The following is a 16309-nucleotide window of genomic DNA, read 5'->3' as shown; positions in this document are numbered from 1 at the left end:
AGATAGGCATTGGAAAATTCAGGGCTATAACGTGTAGATGAAGCACTAACAGGAGGCTTTAAAATTTTCATTCTAGTGTCCTTCGTTTGGGAGAAAAATGCAAAGGTACAATACAGCGTTTCCTTGCCGATATCTCTCTTTTGCAAAGAGATAGGCATTGGAAAATTCAGGGCTATAACGTGTAGATGAAGCACTAATAGGAGGCTTTAAAATTTTCAATCTAGTGTCCTTTGTTTGGGAGAAAAATGCAAAGGTACAATACAGCTTTTCCTTGCCAATATCTCTCTTTTGCAAAGAGCTAGGCATTGGAAAATTCAGGGCTATAACGTGTAGATGAAGCACTAACAGGAGGCTTTAAAATTTTCATTCTAGTGTCTTTCGTTTGGGAGAAAAATGCAAAGGTACAATACAGTTTTTCCTTGCCGATATCTCTCTTTTGCAAAGAGATAGGCATTGGAAAATTCAGGGCTATAACGTGTAGATGAAGCACTAACAGGAGGCTTTAAAATTTTCATTCTAGTGTCTTTCGTTTGGGAGAAAAATGCAAAGGTACAATACAGCATTTCCTTGCCGATATCTCTCTTTTGCAAAGAGCTAGGCATTGGAAAATGCAGGGCTATAACGTGTAGATGAAGCACTAACAGGAGGCTTTACAATTTTCATTCTAGTGTCTTTCGTTTGGGAGAAAAATGCAAAGGTACAATGCAGCTTTTCCTTGCCGATATCTCTCTTTTGCAAAGAGATAGGCATTGGAAAATGCAGGGCTATAACGTGTAGATGAAGCACTAACAGGAGGCTTTAAAATTTTCATTCTAGTGTATTTCGTTTGGGAGAAAAATGCAAAGGTACAATACAGCTTTTCCTTGCCGATATCTCTCTTTTGCAAAGAGATAGGCATTGGAAAATTCAGGGCTATAACGTGTAGATGAAGCACTAACAGGAGGCTTTAAAATTTTCATTCTAGTGTCTTTCGTTTGGGAGAAAAATGCAAAGGTACAATACAGCTTTTCCTTGCCGATATCTCTCTTTTGCAAAGAGATAGGCATTGGAAAATGCAGGGCTATAACGTGTAGATGAAGCACTAACAGGAGGCTTTAAAATTTTCATTCTAGTGTCTTTCGTTTGGGAGAAAAATGCAAAGGTACAATACAGCATTTCCTTGCCGATATCTCTCTTTTGCAAAGAGATAGGCATTTGAAAATTCAGGACTATTACGTGTAGATGAAGCACTAAAAGGAGGCTTTAACATTTTCATTCTAGTGTCTTTCGTTTGGGAGAAAAATGCAAAAGTACAATGCAGCTTTTCCTTGCCGATATCTCTCTTTTGCAAAGAGATAGGCATTGGAAAATTCAGGGCTATAACGTGTAGATGAAGCACTAATAGGAGGCTTTAAAATTTTCAATCTAGTGTCCTTCGTTTGGGAGAAAAATGCAAAGGTACAATACAGCTTTTCCTTGCCAATATCTCTCTTTTGCAAAGAGCTAGGCATTGGAAAATGCAGGGCTATAACGTGTAGATGAAGCACTAACAGGAGGCTTTACAATTTTCATTCTAGTGTCTTTCGTTTGGGAGAAAAATGCAAAGGTACAATGCAGCATTTCCTTGCCGATATCTCTCTTTTGCAAAGAGATAGGCATTGGAAAATGCAGGGCTATAACGTGTAGATGAAGCACTAACAGGAGGCTTTAAAATTTTCATTCTAGTGTCTTTCGTTTGGGAGAAAAATGCAAAGGTACAATACAGCATTTCCTTGCCGATATCTCTCTTTTGCACAGAGATAGGCATTGGAAAATTCAGGGCTATAACGTGTAGATGAAGCACTAACAGGAGGCTTTCAAATTTTCATTCTAGTGTCTTTCGTTTGGGAGAAAAATGCAAAGGTACAATACAGCTTTTCCTTGCCGATATCTCTCTTTTGCAAAGAGATAGGCATTGGAAAATTCAGGGCTATAACGTGTAGATGAAGCACTAATAGGAGGCTTTAAAATTTTCAATCTAGTGTCCTTCGTTTGGGAGAAAAATGCAAAGGTACAATACAGCTTTTCCTTGCCAATATCTCTCTTTTGCAAAGAGCTAGGCATTGGAAAATGCAGGTCTATAACGTGTAGATGAAGCACTAACAGGAGGCTTTACAATTTTCATTCTAGTGTCTTTCGTTTGGGAGAAAAATGCAAAGGTACAATGCAGCTTTTCCTTGCCGATATCTCTCTTTTGCAAAGAGATAGGCATTGGAAAATGCAGGGCTATAACGTGTAGATGAAGCACTAACAGGAGGCTTTAAAATTTTCATTCTAGTGTCTTTCGTTTGGGAGAAAAATGCAAAGGTACAATACAGCTTTTCCTTGCCGATATCTCTCTTTTGCAAAGAGATAGGCATTGGAAAATTCAGGGCTATAACGTGTAGATGAAGCACTAACAGGAGGCTTTAAAATTTTCATTCTAGTGTCTTTCGTTTGGGAGAAAAATGCAAAGGTACAATACAGCTTTTCCTTGCCGATATCTCTCTTTTGCAAAGAGATAGGCATTGGAAAATGCAGGGCTATAACGTGTAGATGAAGCACTAACAGGAGGCTTTAAAATTTTCATTCTAGTGTCTTTAGTTTGGGAGAAAAATGCAAAGGTACAATACAGCATTTCCTTGCCGATATCTCTCTTTTGCAAAGAGATAGGCATTGGAAAATTCAGGACTATTACGTGTAGATGAAGCACTAAAAGGAGGCTTTAAAATTTTCATTCTAGTGTCTTTCGTTTGGGAGAAAAATGCAAAAGTACAATGCAGCTTTTCCTTGCCGATATCTCTCTTTTGCAAAGAGATAGGCATTGGAAAATTCAGGGCTATAACGTGTAGATGAAGCACTAATAGGAGGCTTTAAAATTTTCAATCTAGTGTCCTTCGTTTGGGAGAAAAATGCAAAGGTACAATACAGCTTTTCTTGCCAATATCTCTCTTTTGCAAAGAGCTAGGCATTGGAAAATGCAGGGCTATAACGTGTAGATGAAGCACTAACAGGAGGCTTTACAATTTTCATTCTAGTGTCTTTCGTTTGGGAGAAAAATGCATAGGTACAATGCAGCATTTCCTTGCCGATATCTCTCTTTTGCAAAGAGATAGGCATTGGAAAATGCAGGGCTATAACGTGTAGATGAAGCACTAACAGGAGGCTTTAAAATTTTCATTCTAGTGTCTTTCGTTTGGGAGAAAAATGCAAAGGTACAATACAGCATTTCCTTGCCGATATCTCTCTTTTGCACAGAGATAGGCATTGGAAAATTCAGGGCTATAACGTGTAGATGAAGCACTAACAGGAGGCTTTAAAATTTTCATTCTAGTGTCTTTCGTTTGGGAGAAAAATGCAAAGGTACAATACAGCTTTTCCTTGCCGATATCTCTCTTTTGCAAAGAGATAGGCATTGGAAAATTCAGGGCTATAACGTGTAGATGAAGCACTAACAGGAGGCTTTAAAATTTTCATTCTAGTGTCCTTCGTTTGGGAGAAAAATGCAAAGGTACAATACAGCTTTTCCTTGCCGATATCTCTCTTTTGCAAAGAGCTAGGCATTGGAAAATTCAGGGCTATAACGTGTAGATGAAGCACTAACAGGAGGCTTTAAAATTTTCATTCTAGTGTCTTTCGTTTGGGAAAAAAATGCAAAGGTACAATACAGTTTTTCCTTGCCGATATCTCTCTTTTGCAAAGAGATAGGCATTGGAAAATTCAGGGCTATAACGTGTAGATGAAGCACTAACAGGAGGCTTTACAATTTTCATTCTAGTGTCTTTCGTTTGGGAGAAAAATGCAAATGTACAATACAGCTTTTCCTTGCCGATATCTCTCTTTTGCAAAGAGATAGGCATTGGAAAATGCAGGGCTATAACGTGTACATGAAGCACTAAAAGGAGGCTTTAAAATTTTCATTCTAGTGTCTTTCGTTTGGGAGAAAAATGCAAAAGTACAATGCAGCTTTTCCTTGCCGATATCTCTCTTTTGCAAAGAGATAGGCATTGGAAAATTCAGGGCTATAACGTGTAGATGAAGCACTAATAGGAGGCTTTAAAATTTTCAATCTAGTGTCCTTCGTTTGGGAGAAAAATGCAAAGGTACAATACAGCTTTTCCTTGCCAATATCTCTCTTTTGCAAAGAGCTAGGCATTGGAAAATGCAGGGCTATAACGTGTAGATGAAGCACTAACAGGAGGCTTTACAATTTTCATTCTAGTGTCTTTCGTTTGGGAGAAAAATGCAAAGGTACAATGCAGCTTTTCCTTGCCGATATCTCTCTTTTGCAAAGAGATAGGCATTGGAAAATGCAGGGCTATAACGTGTAGATGAAGCACTAACAGGAGGCTTTAAAATTTTCATTCTAGTGTCCTTCGTTTGGGAGAAAAATGCAAAGGTACAATACAGCTTTTCCTTGCCGATATCTCTCTTTTGCAAAGAGATAGGCATTGGAAAATTCAGGGCTATAACGTGTAGATGAAGCACTAACAGGAGGCTTTAAAATTTTCATTCTAGTGTCCTTCGTTTGGGAGAAAAATGCAAAGGTACAATACAGCTTTTCCTTGCCGATATCTCTCTTTTGCAAAGAGATAGGCATTGGAAAATTCAGGGCTATAACGTGTAGATGAAGCACTAATAGGAGGCTTTAAAATTTTCAATCTAGTGTCCTTCGTTTGGGAGAAAAATGCAAAGGTACAATACAGCTTTTCCTTGCCAATATCTCTCTTTTGCAAAGAGCTAGGCATTGGAAAATTCAGGGCTATAACGTGTAGATGAAGCACTAACAGGAGGCTTTAAAATTTTCATTCTAGTGTCTTTCGTTTGGGAGAAAAATGCAAAGGTACAATATAGTTTTTCCTTGCCGATATCTATCTTTTGCAAAGGCTTCAACCCTCGTCTGCATATGAAAAGAGACAAGGGGCGTGCAGGGCATGGCGGCCTTTTGCGGCGCTTGGATGACCCCTAGTTCGCATTACACACCTCCACCCTCCTTCGGTGTGGGGCTCATGTTGACTATGCCCCAGCCCCTGAAGCATTCAAGCTGATTTCTTGCAGCAGCTGGGCACTGTAACTGCTCCAGAGACGCTCTGTAAGGCAAGTAAAAGGGTGTGGGCCCTGCAGCACTACCTGTAGTTTGCATTGTGCGTTGGAAGGCACGAAGTAAGCAGACGGGAGAAGTCAGGATAGTGCGCAAGGGCATAGAAGGGAGCGGCTCAAGAAAAGAGAAGTGGAAACAGACAGCAAACTAGGCTGTAGAGAGACCTGAGACAAAGAGATCTGAATTATACGAGAGCCGACCAGGGGAAACACAAATTATGCAGTCAAGTTTCCCACATTTGGGGAAAACGCAGAAGCAGCACACCCAGAGTGCAATGGGTGAGCCTTGCCCTGGGAGAAGCACCTTCATGATCATAGTATCTCACCTGGCAGGTAAGTAGGAGTTGGGCTAGAGCTGGGGAGGGTCGCTGCTCGAGCATCCCCCTGTCAAGTAAAGGAGATTCAACTGAGGCAGCACAAGGGAACTCTCATCTGGGGACAACAACTGCAGGGAGAACACATATTTTCAGATAAAAATCTTGGTCATGCTCTGGTTTCTCTTCAGAACGAACAAATCTTTCGCCTTTTACTAAAGATTTCCGTGGAGAGGAGCAAAACCGAGTTTTATCTCAATTTTTGCATGCCCCATCTTTTTGGGGTTTCTTTTATCGGTTTAAAGATAGAATGAGTGTGCTTTAATGTAAGCTCATTTGCATAGAAATGACAGTAAATGTTTGTTTCTTTTCAAACAGAACTTTCTTGACCATGCTACTTGCTTGAAAGATCTGGGAGCACATGGAATACAGTACAAACCATGCTTATAGCAAGGAGAAGACAGGTGAGAAATCTGCTTTCTTTCAAATTGGGCGCTCACTTTGATCTGAATGAGGACTGCTGGCACGGCACTCAGGCGACAGGTGGAATCTTGGTCATGCTCTGGTTTCTCTTCAGAACGAACAAATCTTTCGCCTTTTACTAAAGATTTCCGTGGAGAGGAGCAAAACTGAGTTTTATCTCAATTTTTGCATGCCCCATATTATTGGGGTTTCTTTTATCGGATTAAAGACAGAACGAGTGTGCTTTCTTGTTAGCTTTAATGTAAGTTTATTTGCATAACAATGACAATAAATGCCTGTTTCTTTTCAAGCAGAACTTTCTTGACCATACTAATTGCTTGAAAGATCTGGGAGCACATGGAAAAGAGTACAAACCATGCTTATAGCAAGGGGAAGCCTGGTGAGAAATCTGCTTTCTTTCTTTCAAATTGGGTGCTCACTTTGAGCTGAATGAGGACTGCTGGCATGGCACTCAGGCGACAGGTGGAATCTTGGTCATGCTCTGGTTTCTCTTCAGAACGAACAAATCTTTCGCCTTTTACTAAAGATTTCCGTGGAGAGGAGCAAAACTGAGTTTTATCTCAATTTTTGCATGCCCCGTCTTATTGGGGTTTCTTTTATCAGTTTAAAGATAGAACGAGTGTGCTTTAATGTAAGCTCATTTGCATAGAAATGACAGTAAATGTTTGTTTCTTTTCAAACAGAACTTTCTTGACTATACTAATTGCTTGAAAGATCTGGGAGCACATGGAAAAGAGTACAAACCATGTTTATAGCAAGGGGAAGCCTGGTGAGAAATCTGCTTTCTTTCTTTCAAAGTTGGTGCTCACTTTGAGCTGAATGAGGACTGCTGGCATGGCACTCAGGCGACAGGTAGAATCTTGGTCATGCTGTGGTTTCTCTTCAGAACGAACAAATCTTTCGCCTTTTACTAAAGATTTCCGTGGAGAGGAGCAAAACTGAGTTTTATCTCAATTTTTGCATGCCCCATCTTATTGGGGTTTTATTTTATCGGTTTAAAGATAGAACGAGTGTGCTTTAATGTAAGCTCATTTGCATAGAAATGACAGTAAATGTTTGTTTCTTTTCAAACAGAACTTTCTTGACCACACTAATTGTTTGAAAGATCTGGGAGCACATGGAAAAGAGTACAAACCATGTTTATAGCAAGGGGAAGCTGTCACAACTGAGGGCCTGAGCTGACGGGAGGCAGCCTCAGTTGTAGGGGCTGAGATGTACCGGAACCTGGGAGGTTGTATCAGACCCCTGGACATGTAAGTAACATAAATAATAAATGCCCGAAGGCGTGACCACGACAACTTGGATAAAAGTCAATGATGTTTATTATGACAACTCCGCAACACAGCAGCAGTAAAAGAAAACGTAAAAGTCAGCAAAGAATAAATACAGTTCCTGGGTACTACAGGATGGCAGGAGCCACAGGGCACTGGTAGTGTGAGATAGTTCTTATGATCTTCTAGATGGAAAGTCCTTACCAGGCCCGACTGTAGCAATGGAGATAACCCAGGATTGTGCCAGCTGGTGTTCCAGGAAAAGCTGGGTTGCTGAAGATAAAACAGCTGCTGTGGATACTGGCTGGAACCTGACTGTTGTTAGCACGTAGTGGATACTGGCTGGAACCAGTTAAATAATAAATGAACTTGGGAGCGATGAAATATGAACTGAAATGTAGAACTTGAGAGCGGAGAAATAATAATACCGGTGGAGAGTGGTAAAGTGTAGAAAGGACTAGAGATGAGCGGGTTCGGTTTCTCTGAATCCGAACCCGCACGAACTTCATGTTTTTTTCACGGGTCCGAGCAGACTCGGATCCTCCCGCCTTGCTCGGTTAACCCGAGCGCGCCCGAACGTCATCATGACGCTGTCGGATTCTCGCGAGACTCGGATTCTATATAAGGAGCCGCGCGTCGCCGCCATTTTCACACGTGCATTGAGATTGATAGGGAGAGGACGTGGCTGGCGTCCTCTCCATTTAGATTAGGGTTGAGAGAGAGAGAGAGAGATTGACCCGAGGCTGTGATACTGTAGAAGAGAGTGCAGAGTTTAGTGACTGACGACCACAGTGACCACCAGACAGTGCAGTTGTTTGTTTTATTTAATATATCCGTTCTCTGCCTGAAAAAAACGATACACACAGTGACTCAGTCACATACCATATCTGTGTGCACTGCTCAGCCCAGTGTGCTGCATCAATGTATATATATATATCTGACTGTGCTCAGCTCACACAGCTTATAATTGTGGGGGAGACTGGGGAGCACTGCAGTGCCAGTTATAGGTTATAGCAGGAGCCAGGAGTACATAATATTATATTAAAATTAAACAGTGCACACTTTTGCTGCAGGAGTGCCACTGCCAGTGTGACTAGTGACCAGTGACCTGACCACCAGTATATATAATATTAGTAGTATACTATCTCTTTATCAACCAGTCTATATTAGCAGCAGACACAGTACAGTGCGGTAGTTCACGGCTGTGGCTACCTCTGTGTCGGCACTCGGCAGCCCGTCCATAATTGTATATACCACCTAACCGTGGTTTTTTTTTCTTTCTTTATAGTCATACTAGTTACGAGTATACTATCTCTTTATCAACCAGTCTATATTAGCAGCAGACACAGTACAGTGCGGCAGTTCACGGCTGTGGCTACCTCTGTGTCGGCACTCGGCAGCCCGTCCATAATTGTATATACCACCTAACCGTGGTTTTTTTTTCTTTCTTTATACATACATACTAGTTACGAGTATACTATCTCTTTATCAACCAGTCTATATTAGCAGCAGACACAGTACAGTGCGGTAGTTCACGGCTGTGGCTACCTCTGTGTCGGCACTCGGCAGCCCGTCCATAATTGTATATACCACCTAACCGTGGTTTTTTTTTCTTTCTTTATACATACATACTAGTTACGAGTATACTATCTCTTTATCAACCAGTCTATATATTAGCAGCAGACACAGTACAGTGCGGTAGTTCACGGCTGTGGCTACCTCTGTGTCGGCACTCGGCAGCCCGTCCATAATTGTATATACCACCTAACCGTGGTTTTTTTTTCTTTCTTTATACATACATACTAGTTACGAGTATACTATCTCTTTATCAACCAGTCTATATATTAGCAGCAGACACAGTACAGTGCGGTAGTTCACGGCTGTGGCTACCTCTGTGTCGGCACTCGGCAGCCCGTCCATAATTGTATATACCACCTAACCGTGGTTTTTTTTTCTTTCTTTATACATACATACTAGTTACGAGTATACTATCTCTTTATCAACCAGTCTATATTAGCAGCAGACACAGTACAGTGCGGTAGTTCACGGCTGTGGCTACCTCTGTGTCGGCACTCGGCAGCCCGTCCATAATTGTATATACCACCTAACCGTGGTTTTTTTTTCTTTCTTTATACATACATACTAGTTACGAGTATACTATCTCTTTATCAACCAGTCTATATATTAGCAGCAGACACAGTACAGTGCGGTAGTTCACGGCTGTGGCTACCTCTGTGTCGGCACTCGGCAGCCCGTCCATAATTGTATATACCACCTAACCGTGGTTTTTTTTTCTTTCTTTATACATACATACTAGTTATGAGTATACTATCTCTTTATCAACCAGTCTATATATTAGCAGCAGACACAGTACAGTGCGGTAGTTCACGGCTGTGGCTACCTCTGTGTCGGCACTCGGCAGCCCGTCCATAATTGTATATACCACCTAACCGTGGTTTTTTTTTCTTTCTTTATACATACATACTAGTTACGAGTATACTATCTCTTTATCAACCAGTCTATATATTAGCAGCAGACACAGTACAGTGCGGTAGTTCACGGCTGTGGCTACCTCTGTGTCGGCACTCGGCAGCCCGTCCATAATTGTATATACCACCTAACCGTGGTTTTTTTTTCTTTCTTTATAGTCATACTAGTTACGAGTATACTATCTCTTTATCAACCAGTCTATATTAGCAGCAGACACAGTACAGTGCGGTAGTTCACGGCTGTGGCTACCTCTGTGTCGGCACTCGGCAGCCCGTCCATAATTGTATATACCACCTAACCGTGGTTTTTTTTTCTTTCTTTATACATACATACTAGTTACGAGTATACTATCTCTTTATCAACCAGTCTATATATTAGCAGCAGACACAGTACAGTGCGGTAGTTCACGGCTGTGGCTACCTCTGTGTCGGCACTCGGCAGCCCGTCCATAATTGTATATACCACCTAACCGTGGTTTTTTTTTCTTTCTTTATACATACATACTAGTTACGAGTATACTATCTCTTTATCAACCAGTCTATATATTAGCAGCAGACACAGTACAGTGCGGTAGTTCACGGCTGTGGCTACCTCTGTGTCGGCACTCGGCAGCCCGTCCATAATTGTATATACCACCTAACCGTGGTTTTTTTTTCTTTCTTTATACATACATACTAGTTACGAGTATACTATCTCTTTATCAACCAGTCTATATATTAGCAGCAGACACAGTACAGTGCGGTAGTTCACGGCTGTGGCTACCTCTGTGTCGGCACTCGGCAGCCCGTCCATAATTGTATACTAGTATCCAATCCATCCATCTCCATTGTTTACCTGAGGTGCCTTTTAGTTGTGCCTATTAAAATATGGAGAACAAAAATGTTGAGGTTCCAAAATTAGGGAAAGATCAAGATCCACTTCCACCTCGTGCTGAAGCTGCTGCCACTAGTCATGGCCGAGACGATGAAATGCCAGCAACGTCGTCTGCCAAGGCCGATGCCCAATGTCATAGTACAGAGCATGTCAAATCCAAAACACCAAATATCAGTAAAAAAAGGACTCCAAAACCTAAAATAAAATTGTCGGAGGAGAAGCGTAAACTTGCCAATATGCCATTTACCACACGGAGTGGCAAGGAACGGCTGAGGCCCTGGCCTATGTTCATGGCTAGTGGTTCAGCTTCACATGAGGATGGAAGCACTCAGCCTCTCGCTAGAAAAATGAAAAGACTAAAGCTGGCAAAAGCAGTAGCACCGCAAAGAACTGTGCGTTCTTCGAAATCCCAAATCCACAAGGAGAGTCCGACTCCAATTGTGTCGGTTGCGATGCCTGACCTTCCCAACACTGGACGTGAAGAGCATGCGCCTTCCACCATTTGCACGCCCCCTGCAAGTGATGGAAGGAGCACCCGCAGTCCAGTTCCTGATAGTCAGATTGAAGATGTCAGTGTTGAAGTACACCAGGATGAGGAGGATATGGGTGTTGCTGGCGCTGGGGAGGAAATTGACCAGGAGGATTCTGATGGTGAGGTGGTTTGTTTAAGTCAGGCACCCGGGGAGACACCTGTTGTCCGTGGTAGGAATATGGCCGTTGACATGCCTGGTGAAAATACCAAAAAAATCAGCTCTTCGGTGTGGAAGTATTTCACCAGAAATGCGGACAACAGGTGTCAAGCCGTGTGTTCCCTTTGTCAAGCTGTAATAAGTAGGGGTAAGGACGTTAACCACCTCGGAACATCCTCCCTTATACGTCACCTGCAGCGCATTCATAATAAGTCAGTGACAAGTTCAAAAACTTTGGGTGACAGCGGAAGCAGTCCACTGACCAGTAAATCCCTTCCTCTTGTAACCAAGCTCACGCAAACCACCCCACCAACTCCCTCAGTGTCAATTTCCTCCTTCCCCAGGAATGCCAATAGTCCTGCAGGCAATGTCACTGGCAATTCTGACGAGTCCTCTCCTGCCTGGGATTCCTCCGATGCATCCTTGCGTGTAACGCCTACTGCTGCTGGCGCTGCTGTTGTTGCTGCTGGGAGTCGATGGTCATCCCAGAAGGGAAGTCGTAAGCACACTTTTACTACTTCCACCAAGCAATTGACTGTCCAACAGTCCTTTGCGAGGAAGATGAAATATCACAGCAGTCATCCTGTTGCAAAGCGGATAACTGAGGCCTTGACAACTATGTTGGTGTTAGACGTGCGTCCGGTATCCGCCGTTAGTTCACAGGGAACTAGACAATTTCTTGAGGTAGTGTGCCCCCGTTACCAAATACCATCTAGGTTCCACTTCTCTAGGCAGGCGATACCGAGAATGTACACGGACGTCAGAAAAAGACTCACCAGTGTCCTAAAAAATGCAGTTGTACCCAATGTCCACTTAACCACGGACATGTGGACAAGTGGAGCAGGGCAGGGTCAGGACTATATGACTGTGACAGCCCACTGGGTAGATGTATGGACTCCCGCCGCAAGAACAGCAGCGGCGGCACCAGTAGCAGCATCTCGCAAACGCCAACTCTTTCCTAGGCAGGCTACGCTTTGTATCACCGGTTTCCAGAATACGCACACAGCTGAAAACCTCTTACGGCAACTGAGGAAGATCATCGCGGAATGGCTTACCCCAATTGGACTCTCCTGTGGATTTGTGGCATCGGACAACGCCAGCAATATTGTGTGTGCATTAAATCTGGGCCAATTCCAGCACGTCCCATGTTTTGCACATACCTTGAATTTGGTGGTGCAGAATTTTTTAAAAAACGACAGGGGCGTGCAAGAGATGCTGTCGGTGGCCAGAAGAATTGCGGGACACTTTCGGCGTACAGGCACCACGTACAGAAAACTGGAGCACCACCAAAAACTACTGAACCTGCCCTGCCATCATCTGAAGCAAGAAGTGGTAACGAGGTGGAATTCAACCCTGTATATGCTTCAGAGGTTGGAGGAGCAGCAAAAGGCCATTCAAGCCTATACAATTGAGCACGATATAGGAGGTGGGATGCACCTGTCTCAAGCGCAGTGGAGAATGATTTCAACGTTGTGCAAGGTTCTGATGCCCTTTGAACTTGCCACACGTGAAGTCAGTTCAGACACTGCCAGCCTGAGTCAGGTCATTCCCCTCATCAGGCTTTTGCAGAAGAAGCTGGAGACATTGAAGGAGGAGCTAACACGGAGCGATTCCGCTAGGCATGTGGGACTTGTGGATGGAGCCCTTAATTCGCTTAGCAAGGATTCACGGGTGGTCAATCTGTTGAAATCAGAGCACTACATTTTGGCCACCGTGCTCGATCCTAGATTTAAAGCCTACCTTGGATCTCTCTTTCCGGCAGACACAAGTCTGCTGGGGTTCAAACACCTGCTGGTGAGTAAATTGTCAAGTCAAGCGGAACGCGACCTGTCAACAACATCTCCTCCTTCACATTCTCCCGCAACTGGGGGTGCGAGGAAAAGGCTCAGAATTCCGAGCCCACCCGCTGGCGGTGATGCAGGGCAGTCTGGAGCGACTGCTGATGCTGACATCTGGTCCGGACTGAAGGACCTGACAACGATTACGGACATGTCGTCTACTGTCACTGCATATGATTCTCTCCCCATTGAAAGAATGGTGGAGGATTATATGAGTGACCGCATCCAAGTAGGCACGTCACACAGTCCGTACTTATACTGGCAGGAAAAAGAGGCAATTTGGAGGCCCTTGCACAAACTGGCTTTATTCTACCTAAGTTGCCCTCCCACAAGTGTGTACTCCGAAAGAGTGTTTAGTGCCGCCGCTCACCTTGTCAGCAATCGGCGTACGAGGTTACATCCAGAAAATGTGGAGAAGATGATGTTCATTAAAATGAATTATAATCAATTCCTCCGTGGAGACATTGACCAGCAGCAATTGCCTCCACAAAGTACACAGGGAGCTGAGATGGTGGATTCCAGTGGGGACGAATTGATAATCTGTGAGGAGGGGGATGTACACGGTGATATATCGGAGGATGATGATGAGGTGGACATCTTGCCTCTGTAGAGCCAGTTTGTGCAAGGAGAGATTAATTGCTTCTTTTTTGGTGGGGGTCCAAACCAACCCGTCATATCAGTCACAGTCGTGTGGCAGACCCTGTCACTGAAATGATGGGTTGGTTAAAGTGTGCATGTCCTGTTTATACAACATAAGGGTGGGTGGGAGGGCCCAAGGACAATTCCATCTTGCACCTCTTTTTTCTTTTCTTTTTCTTTGCGTCATGTGCTGTTTGGGGAGGGTTTTTTGGAAGGGACATCCTGCGTGACACTGCAGTGCCACTCCTAGATGGGCCCGGTGTTTGTGTCGGCCACTAGGGTCGCTTATCTTACTCACACAGCTACCTCATTGCGCCTCTTTTTTTCTTTGCGTCATGTGCTGTTTGGGGAGGGTTTTTTGGAAGGGACATCCTGCGTGACACTGCAGTGACACTCCTAGATGGGCCCGGTGTTTGTGTCGGCCACTAGGGTCGCTTATCTTACTCACACAGCTACCTCATTGCGCCTCTTTTTTTCTTTGCGTCATGTGCTGTTTGGGGAGGGTTTTTTGGAAGGGACATCCTGCGTGACACTGCAGTGCCACTCCTAGATGGGCCCGGTGTTTGTGTCGGCCACTAGGGTCGCTAATCTTACTCACACAGCTACCTCATTGCGCCTCTTTTTTTCTTTGCGTCATGTGCTGTTTGGGGAGGGTTTTTTGGAAGGGCCATCCTGCGTGACACTGCAGTGCCACTCCTAGATGGGCCCGGTGTTTGTGTCGGCCACTAGGGTCGCTTATCTTACTCACACAGCGACCTCGGTGCAAATTTTAGGACTAAAAATAATATTGTGAGGTGTGAGGTATTCAGAATAGACTGAAAATGAGTGGAAATTATGGTTTTTGAGGTTAATAATACTTTGGGATCAAAATGACCGCCAAATTCTATGATTTAAGCTGTTTTTTAGGTTTTTTGGAAAAAAACACCCGAATCCAAAACACACCCGAATCCGACAAAAAAAATTCGGTGAGGTTTTGCCAAAACGCGGTCGAACCCAAAACACGGCCGCGGAACCGAACCCAAAACCAAAACACAAAACCCGAAAAATTTCCGGCGCTCATCTCTAGAAAGGACACCTGCCCTTTAAGGGAAGCTGTACTCTGCTGGAAGCTGAGCTGGAAGCAGGTAATGTTGTAGCTGGAAACAGATGAATCCACAATGGATTGGAGAGTCAGGCTACACCGCAGGTGGAATGCTGGTGCGGGTCTCTATGGTGGAAGTCTTGAGACAGGAGCTGGAACCTGGAAGACAATCACAGGAGAGAGACAAACAGGAACTAGGTTTGACAACCAAAGCACTGACGCCTTCCTTACTCAGGCACAGTGTATTTATACCTGCAGCAAGGAAGGGATTGGCTAGGCAATTGTGCAGATTATCAATACTGAGAACAGATTGGTGGAAATGATCAGCTGACAGAATCCAAGATGGCTGCGCCCATGCAGACACTTGGAGGGAAGTTTTGGTTTGTAATCCATGTGGTAATGAAAACAGTAATGGCGGCGCCGGCCACCGGAGACAGGAGGCGCCAGGCTGACAGATGCACATCCAACCACGCGGACACGGCGGAGGCCGCGGGAGACGCCATGCCAGGTGTAATATGGCGTTTACTGTGACAGCGTCCCAGAGTGACAGGAGAGAATACAGGAATGTACACATCAGGATAACAGATGGGATCCGGTCCTGGAGCGCTGAGCCAGCCTTAGGAGGCATCTGATGGGTAAGAAATGGCGTCCAGATACCCGGATCGTGACAGCACCCCCCCCTTTAGGAGTGGCCCCAGGACACTTCTTTGGCTTTTGAGGAAACTTGGAATGGAATCTCCGGACCAAGGCAGGAGCATGGACATCAGAAGCATTGGTCCATGAACGTTACTCAGGACCATAACCCTTCCAGTCAATAAGATATTGTAGTTGACCGTAACGGTGACGTGAGTCCAGGATCTTGGCCACTTCATACTCAACGCCTCGTTGAGTTTGGACTTTCGGAGTTGGAGGAAGTGAGGAATGAAACCGATTCAAGATCAGCGGTTTCAACAGGGAAACATGGAATGTCCTGGGTATTTTTAAGAAGGGAGGCAACTGGAGTCTGTAAGCAACAGGATTGATGACTTGTTCAATCTTGAAAGGACCGATATAGCGAGGTGCAAACTTCATACTGGGAACTCTTAACCTCAAATTCTTCGTGGATAACCATACCCGATCACCCACCTTGAGAGCAGGAACTGCTCGACGCTTCTTATCCGCAAACTTCTTGTACCTGAACGATGCCTTGAGCAGAGCTGATCGTACGCTCTTCCAGATATTGGCAAACTGATGCAAGGTGATATCCACTGCGGGAACAGAAGTTGCTGGAAGCGGTTGGAACTCAGGGACTTTAGGGTGGAATCCAAAGTTAGTGAAGAATGGTGTTGAAGCAGATGAAGAATGATACTGGTTGTTATGACAGAACTCGGCCCAGGGAAGTAATTGAACCCAGTCATCTTGAGAGGAGGACACATAGATGCGGAGGAAGGCCTCCAAGTCCTGATTCACCCTCTCGGTTTGACCATTGGTCTGAGGATGGTAAGCCGTGGAAAACTTTAGCTTGACTTGGAGGACTTGACATAAACTTCGCCAG

The 16309-nt window shown here is 44.1% G+C and overlaps 5 non-coding genes across 5 annotated transcripts; 4 read left to right on the top strand and 1 right to left on the bottom strand.

Annotated features, from left to right (window-relative positions):
- Positions 1 to 5275: 5275 nt before the first annotated feature.
- On the bottom strand, positions 5276 to 5438 carry LOC135044511 (U1 spliceosomal RNA). The gene has a single exon (XR_010237094.1). It is a non-coding gene; the product is annotated as a U1 spliceosomal RNA (small nuclear RNA).
- Positions 5439 to 5582: 144 nt separating this feature from the next.
- Positions 5583 to 5698, top strand: LOC135044632 (U5 spliceosomal RNA). Its single transcript, XR_010237173.1, has one exon. It is a non-coding gene; the product is annotated as a U5 spliceosomal RNA (small nuclear RNA).
- A 270-nt stretch (positions 5699 to 5968) lies between these two features.
- LOC135044623 (U5 spliceosomal RNA) lies at positions 5969 to 6084 on the top strand. Its single transcript, XR_010237164.1, has one exon. It is a non-coding gene; the product is annotated as a U5 spliceosomal RNA (small nuclear RNA).
- A 286-nt stretch (positions 6085 to 6370) lies between these two features.
- On the top strand, positions 6371 to 6486 carry LOC135044642 (U5 spliceosomal RNA). The gene has a single exon (XR_010237183.1). It is a non-coding gene; the product is annotated as a U5 spliceosomal RNA (small nuclear RNA).
- Positions 6487 to 6760: 274 nt separating this feature from the next.
- LOC135044696 (U5 spliceosomal RNA) lies at positions 6761 to 6876 on the top strand. The gene has a single exon (XR_010237237.1). It is a non-coding gene; the product is annotated as a U5 spliceosomal RNA (small nuclear RNA).
- The last annotated feature ends 9433 nt before the right edge of the window (positions 6877 to 16309 follow it).

This window comes from Pseudophryne corroboree, unplaced genomic scaffold (assembly GCF_028390025.1).
Source record: "Pseudophryne corroboree isolate aPseCor3 unplaced genomic scaffold, aPseCor3.hap2 scaffold_90, whole genome shotgun sequence".
Taxonomy (NCBI): Eukaryota; Metazoa; Chordata; class Amphibia; order Anura; family Myobatrachidae; genus Pseudophryne; species Pseudophryne corroboree.
This window is presented reverse-complemented; position numbering and strand designations above follow the sequence as displayed.